Here is an 8,035-nt window from a genome sequence, read left to right on the forward strand (position 1 = left end):
CATGTGCTGCCACACCTGGCTAATTTTTTATTTATTGTAGAGACGAGGTCTTGCCAAGTTGCCTGGGTTGGTCTTGAACCTGCGGGCTCAGGGAATCCACTCGCCTTGGCCTCCCAAATTGCTGGGATTACAGGCTGAACCACCAAGCCCAGCCCTGACTTTTTAATACTAGCTATTCTGATTAGAATATCTCATGATGGTTTTGATTTGTATTTCTCTGATAGTGATGCTGAGTTTGTCTGAGATGTCTGAGCATTTTTTGCACACGTTTTTTGGCAGCTTGTATGTCTTCTTTTGAGAAGTGTCTGTTCATGTCCTTAGTCACTTATTTTTTTTTTTTTGAGTTGGAGGCTCACTCTGTTGCCCAGACTGTAGTGCAGTAGTACACTCCCGGTCACCACAGCCTCGACCTGCTGGACTCAGGCAATCCTTCTGCCTCAGTCTTCCAAGTAGCTGGAACTACAGGCATGAACCATCACACCTGGCTAATTTTTCTTGATTTATTGTAGAGACAAAGTCTCGCTAAGTTGTCCAGGTTGGTCTCAAACTCGTGGGCTCAGGCAATCCTCTCACTTTGGCCTCCCAAAGTGCTGGGATTATAGGCGCGAGCCACTGTGCCTAGCCTCTTAGCAACTTTTTACCGGGGTTATTATTTTTTTTTTTCTTGTTGATTCACTTAAATTCCTTCTAGAGTCTGGATATTGGTCGGACATATTGTCTGCAAATATTTTCTCCCATTCTATAGGTTGTCTATTTACTTTGTTGATAGTTATTTTGCTGTGCAGAAGTTTAGTTTAATTAGGTTCTACTTATCGATTTTGGTTTTTAGTGAATTTGCTTTTAAGGACTTGGTCATAAATTCATTTCTTTAGACTGATGTTCAGAAGAGGGGTTTCTAAGCATTCCTCCAGGATTTTTAAGTGAGGTCTTGCCCTTAACTTTTTAATCCATCTTGAGTCCATTTTTATATATAATGAGAGGAAGGGGTTCGGTTTAATTCTTCTGCATATTATCAGCCAGTTTCCCCAGCACCATTCATTGAATAGGGTATTCTTTCCCTAATGTTTATTTTATTTTTTGGTGTTGTCAAAGATCAGTTCATTGTAAGTCAGTGGCTTTATTTCTGGGATCTCTATTCTGTTCCATTTGTCTTCGTGTCTATTTTTGTAGCAGTACCATTCTGTTTTGGTTACTGCAGTCTTGGAGTAAAGTTTGAAGTCTGGTATGTGATGCCACTAGCTTTGTTCTTTTTGTTTAGGATTGCTTTGGCTATTCAGACTCTTTTTTGCCTCCATATGACTTTATGTATTGGTTTTTCTAGATCTGTGAAAAATGATGCTGGAAGTTTAATTGGGATTGCATTGACTCTGTTGATTGCCTTGGACAGTATGGGCATTTTAATGATACTGATTCTTCCAATCCATGATTATCAATCCTACTGAAACTATTCCAAACAATCAAGGAGGATAGACTCCTCCTTAACTCATTCTTTGAAGCTGATATCATCCTCATGCCAAAATATGGCAAATGTGCAACAACACAAAAAACACTACAGGCCAATATACTTGATGAACACAGATGTAAAACTCCTTAAATACTAGCAAACTGCATTCAGCAGCAATGTGATTAGGTAGGTTTTATTCTTGAGATGCAAGGTTAGTTCAACATATGCAATTCAACAAATGCGATCCATCATATAAACAGAATTAAAAACAAGAAACACATAATCATCTCAATAGACGAAGAAAATCCAACATTCCTGCCAGGCTCTGTGGCTCAGCCTGTACCCAGCACTTTGGGAGGCCGAGGTGAGTGAATTGCCTGAGTCCGCGGGTTTGAGACTAGCCTGGGCAACTTGGCGAGACCCCATCTCTACAATAAATCAAAAAAATTAGCCGGGCGTGGTAGCGCGTGCCTGTAGTTCCAGCTACTTGGAAGGCTGAGCGGAAGGATCACCAGAACCCAGCAGGTGGAGGCTGCGGTGGCTGGGAGCGTGCCACTGCACTCCAGTCTGGGCAACAGAGTGAGACTTCAACTCAAAAAAATAAAAATAAAGATTCCACCAAAAGCCTCTTTGAGTTGATTAGTCACTTCAGTAAAGTCTAGGCATACAAAATCAACATTCAAAATTAGTAGCATTTCTCTACACCAAGAATCAAATCAAGAACTCAAACCCATTTACAATAACCACAAAATATAAAATATCTGGAAACACATCTAAAAAAGGAGGTGAAAGATCTCAACAATGAGAACTATACAACACATTTTTAAACAGGGGTTTTAAAAAAAACACTTTTAAATAGGGTTGTTTGTTTATGTTGTTAAGTGTCTGACATTTTTTCTTGTAAAAAAAAGGTTTGTTTTGTTTATTTACTTATTTTTAATTTTGAGAGTTTTTGATATATTCTAGACACAAGTTTTGTGAGATACATATTTTTAGATATTTTCTCCCAGTTGATATCTTTTCTTTGCGCTCTCTTTACAATGTCCTTTACCCAGTGACAGACCCTTGTTTCCCAAAACATGTGTTACTCATGAGGTGACCCCTAGTGTGTCAGGACATTGAGACGCAGAGCAAATATAAAAAAGGAGGGGACGTCTGGCGGGCAGATGGGGGTATCCCAGGGCTGTGATAGGTCACATGGACAGTGCAGAGGGCCACCAGAAGAAACCCAGCTCTTGGTTCCTGCAACTTACAAATTTTACCTTGTAAGTAAAAAGTCTTCTCAGAGGTGATTAAGTTGAGATCTTCCTGAATTATTGAGTAGATTATTAAATCCAATCACAAATGTCTTGCTAAGAGAGTAGCAGATGGAAATTTAATACACAGAAAAGAAGGTGAGGCCATGTGACCACAGAGGGAGAGATAGGGGTGGAGTGGCCAGAAGTCAGTAATCTGTAAGAAACAGGGGATACAGTTCAGCTCTTAGGTCTCTGGAGGGAATTCAGCCCAATGGACAGCTTGATTTTAACCCAGGAAAACTGAGTGCAGATTTTTAGGCTCCAGAACTGTGAGACAATACACTTCTTTCTTTTTTTTTGTTTGAGTTGAGTTGGAGTCTCACTCTGTCACCCAGATTGGAGTGCAGTGGCACACTCCAGGCCACCGCAGCCCTGACCTGCTGGGCTCCGGTGATCTTTCTGCCTCAGCCTTCCAAGTAGTTGGAGCTACTGGCTCATTTTGATTTATTGTAGAGATGAGGTCTCGCCAAGTTGCCCAGGCGGGTCTCGAACACCGCGGGTTCAGGTGATCCACTCACCTCAGCCTCCCAAAGTATGGGATTACAGGCTGAGCCACCAAGCCCCACTCCTTTCTTTTTTTAAAGACATCAGACTTGTGGCAATTTCTCAGTGGATGTAGGAGACTAATAGAGGGAGGAATTCATTCATCACCTCTGGGAGATTGCAGGGAAGAATTGAGAAGAATTCTCCTTCTCCAGATTCATTGCTCTGTTCCTCTTTGCAGCAAAAGTTCTCAAGGGATTGTTTGTGTTCATTCTTCCTGCCTCTCTTTCTTTGATTTTTTTTTTCCTAAACTCGCTCTAGTCAAGTCCTCTCATTTTTTCACATACTTCCATCAAACTGCTTTTGACAAATATATCACACCACAAACGAAATCAGTTCAAAGATGGAACTGCAAAGGCTGAAATGAAATGACAAGTGGAAATGAGCTTCTTGACATATTGGTTTGGAAACCTACTATTGCCTGTCTATATGTCACAACCTTTAAAGAAAAGCGTAACATTAGAATGGGCCTGCACGAACCTGCATTCCTGAGAATTAACAAAAGAAAGTATTTCCTTGTCTTCTATACATTCCCTGCTGAGTTACTTCTAAGAACCCTTAACCTCCTGCAGACTGAGCTCATTTAACTGAGAGAAATGAATTCCTATTCATTCCCCTTTACCATAGAATTTCTATACATATTTGTCATAGAAAATATGTCACCCATGGAACCATAAAACTTGTAATTTCAATAACTTTTTGCATGCTATAGCTACGAATCAACACAATGTTGTAGTGAATAATGTTTTACTTTGTAACAGGCTCTGTTAACTCCCTTACTCTATGGCAAGCTTATTCAGCTCTTAAGTTTGGTGTTACCGATAACACTGTGAACTACCTTTTGGTAGCTGGAGTGCCAGGAAATGCAGAACATAAATGTTACTGTTAACAAAATGCAGCTGTAACTTAAGATCTATACAATGCTCTGTCAGTTACATAGTCAATGTATAGGTAACAGCAACCCTAAACTTACAAAAACGGGCTGAGACCTAAGTGGCGAGCAAACCTATTTCAGTAAGAGCCAAGAGCCAGGTTCTGCTCCTTGGATTCAAATTCAGAAATAAACTTCATTCGGCCAGTTCCCAGCCTCTAGATTTATTGACTTCGAGAGACAGCAGCCAAGTGTTTACTTGGACTCTAACAGTATCTGGACATAGTTTTTTTTGTATATGATGCTGTAAACTAAAAATAAAATCCTAATCATCCCAATTGACTGAAAGAACCCCCTCTTGGCCAAGAAGACTTCAGAGAAAGTTTAAAAATCGAGTTCCCAGTCATAACAGGACAGGAGATTAGACATAACTCATTATAGTCCCTACCTGTTACGTTTTGACATGACAACTGACCTGCATGAATACTGAAATAAAGATCACAAAGACCGACAGGACAGAGTTTTTGTGGCAATAAGAAACCAAATAATAAACAAGACTTAAGTCCACACAGGTAAGTTTTCCAACTCCATTCATTTTGCTGTGAAGTCCATGATTCTTTTTAAAAAATTTTTATTTTTTTTTGAGTCAGAGTCTCACTCTGTCGCTCAGGCTGGATTGCAGTGGCATGATCATGGCCACCATAGCCTTGACCTGCTGGGTTCAGGTTATCCTTCCGCCTCAGCCTTCCAAGTAGATGTAACTACAGGCATGAGCTACCACATCCAGCTTATTTTTTTGTTTGTTTTTGATTGATTTGTTGTAGAGATGAGGTCTTACCAAGTTGCCCAGGCTGGTCACGAACCTCTGAGTTTAGGCAATCTTCTCGCTTTGTCCTCCTAAAGTGCTGCACTGACAGACTTGAGTCACTATGCCTGGCCAAGTTAAACAATTTTAAAACAACTTATAGTTCACAGCCAGACGCTGGTCCCATCCTGCCCCCAACCTCAGCCCACAGACCATAACTATAGATTTAATTGGGCAAGAGATTGATTTCAGTAACTTTCTCCTGATAAGAAGATCACCAACCATGGACTGGTTCTGGTCAGTTTTTGCAGAGGCTGTGTAATTGATGCCTTTGTGTTCTCAAAAGAGCTTTTGAAGAATAGGTCCTAATTTAACATATTTAAACATTAAGTCTCTACCCCAAGGTGAATGTAGGTCATATGTTACATGCATATTTGCTCACCACACTTGTGTCAATACCCCTACATAAATATTCACAACTTCTCCTGCAACCACTTGAATATTTATACTTGGTCAACCTATTCAGCTTAAATTCCTGTCTTACCCCTCCCTCCCTTGAAGTGCCTGTCTCCCAGCTTCTGCTGGAGGGGATGTGTCCTAGCCTGTGAGAATGGCCACCTTGCAGGCTGGAACCCTTTAAAAGAAATGAAGCTCTCCTTTTGATATGATAATATATTTCAAATTAACATAACAAAAAGTACGGGCAACAAAAGCAAAAAGACACAGTGAAATTTCATCTAATTAAAAAGTTCTGCACTGCAAATAAAATAATCAACAGAGTGAACAGACTATCTGCAGAAAGGGAGAAAATATTTGCAAGCCATGGTAAGAGGTTAATATTCAAAAAATATAAGGAACTCCAATCACTCAATAGCAAAAAAGAAAATAATCCAATTCAAAAAGGAGCCAAGGACTTGAATAAGTAGTTCTCCAAAGAAGAGGTGGATGTGGTCAACAAGCAGAGACAAAATGCTCTTTTGTACTTAATAATAATATCTAATTATGAATAATGATTGACATTTTATTCTGACAATATTTTACATTTGTAACTTCAAGCCAAAGGAATTTCTTTTCAGTAATCATTGAAAAGTACAAAAAAAATTAACATCTGATGAATAAGAAAGAGCACAATTAGAAGAAAGTAAATTAATTCAGATAGCATTTAATGTTCCAGGTTATAGATTCCATGCCATATGAATATTGAACCAAGATTATTACGTATAAAAGGAGGCTGATCAAGTGTCTGCTGACAGATGAGAATTTTACACCAAGAATTGTTTTGGTGTTCTCTGGGGCTCTGGGGATAGTAGGGTTCTGAAATATTGGAAATATGGGTTTAATGAAAATTATCCCCGTATTTAAAATGAAAAGCACAGACACACATATGAATCACACACACATGAAGCCTGATGATTACTTGCAAGTGATGAAAAATGAGTCCATGATTCTAGACCCTGTGAGAAATAAAACATGCAGTTGCTTCTTTTTATGTATAAACAAACGCAAAGAATTTTATTTCAATTCTGCTGAGAGATGATGCTCAGTAAAGCAGCTAAATTGTTATGAACAATGAGTACATTTTTTTCTGAAATGTTTTTAGGTAGGAGAAAGGAGAGTTGATATCATGCTTTAAAATAATGCAACTGGCAAAAGTACAAATTTAATTTATTTTTGTAGAGCATACAAAATAAAATAAACATCACCTCTCTTATTCTTGCCCATTCTGAGGTTATTTTCATTACTCCAAGGATTAAGCTCAAAGGGAAAGGTGGCAGCAGGGAACGGTTGTGAGACTTGGGGACTTTAAGTTCAAGGAATTTCTTCTTAGTAATCATTGAGAATGAGAGGTGCATAGAAAATAATTTCAGATGATGCTGGGTGCAGTGGCTCACACCTGTAATCCCAGCACTTTGGGAGGCAGAGGCAAGAGGATTGCCTGAGTCCAGGGGTTCGAAACTAACCTGGGCAAGCTGATGACACCTGGTCTCTACAACAAATAAAATAATTAGCTGGGTGTGATGGCATGCACCTGTAGTTCCAGCTACTTGGAAGGCTGAAGTGGAAGGACTGCCTGAGCCCAGCAAGTCAAGGCTGCAGTGGCCGTGAACATGCCACTGCATTTCAGCCTTGGCGACACAGTGAGACCTCAAATCAGGAAAAAATAAAAGAAAAGAACTTCAGATGAATAACAAAGAACACATGGTGCACACATGCAAAAAACCCTTTCTCATCAGGCAAAAAGTTCATTTGAATTGTTTGGGAGGATCAATGGCATTGAACGGATGGGAATGTACCTTTCTTTCTTTTCTTTTGAGTCTGAGTCTCAGATTATAGGCTTGAGCCACCGTGCCCGGCCTGGGAATGTGCTTTTCTAAAGACAGGTTTGCATGTGGAAGTGTCATCATTGATCTTCAGGACAAGTATTCTAAGACTCACAGCCCTTGGCTATTTGCTGGTTTTATGATCTCCATCTCCATCTCTTATAGCCTCCCCCACAAAGTGCATATCAGGCAACATGCAGGAACGTGAACAATGAAATTAATGTTCATGTTAAAAAAAAACATAGTTGCTTTTATCCAGTATTACAGTATGCTTTTCTGACTTTGAAAGAAAAAACATGCATTGATGTCTGTTGTCTGGGAAATCTGAAGGTTAGACCCAGCTTTAAATGTGGCTGGATTCCAGGGTTTGGATAACAGAGAGAAGGGCCTGTCTCTCCGTTTTCTTTTTCTTCTTGTTATTGTTTGTTGTCGTTGCTGTGGTTGTTCATCACATTCTTCCTGGTTTTTGTTCTCAAGCTCATAAAAGTAGGAGCTGAGACATCCACTTTGAGGCGAGGACACCGAGGAACACAGAGATCAAGTAATTTTCCTACTGAGGTCATCTATGAACTTCCTCACTGTCCATGCATCCAACTAAACATTCCCAGCCTTGGTCAGGGTGCCCCCTGCTGCTCACTCAGAAAGTTACAGGGATTCCTGCACCAGTTTACTCCTGCCACAATCCCTCCTCTTTGACCCCCAGTGCTTCCTGACACCTGGTTCCAACCCTGTTACCCAGAGACCAATTAATGT

This window comes from Carlito syrichta, unplaced genomic scaffold (assembly GCF_000164805.1).
Source record: "Carlito syrichta isolate Samal-C Ts95f unplaced genomic scaffold, Tarsius_syrichta-2.0.1 Scaffold142875, whole genome shotgun sequence".
Taxonomy (NCBI): domain Eukaryota; kingdom Metazoa; phylum Chordata; class Mammalia; order Primates; family Tarsiidae; genus Carlito; species Carlito syrichta.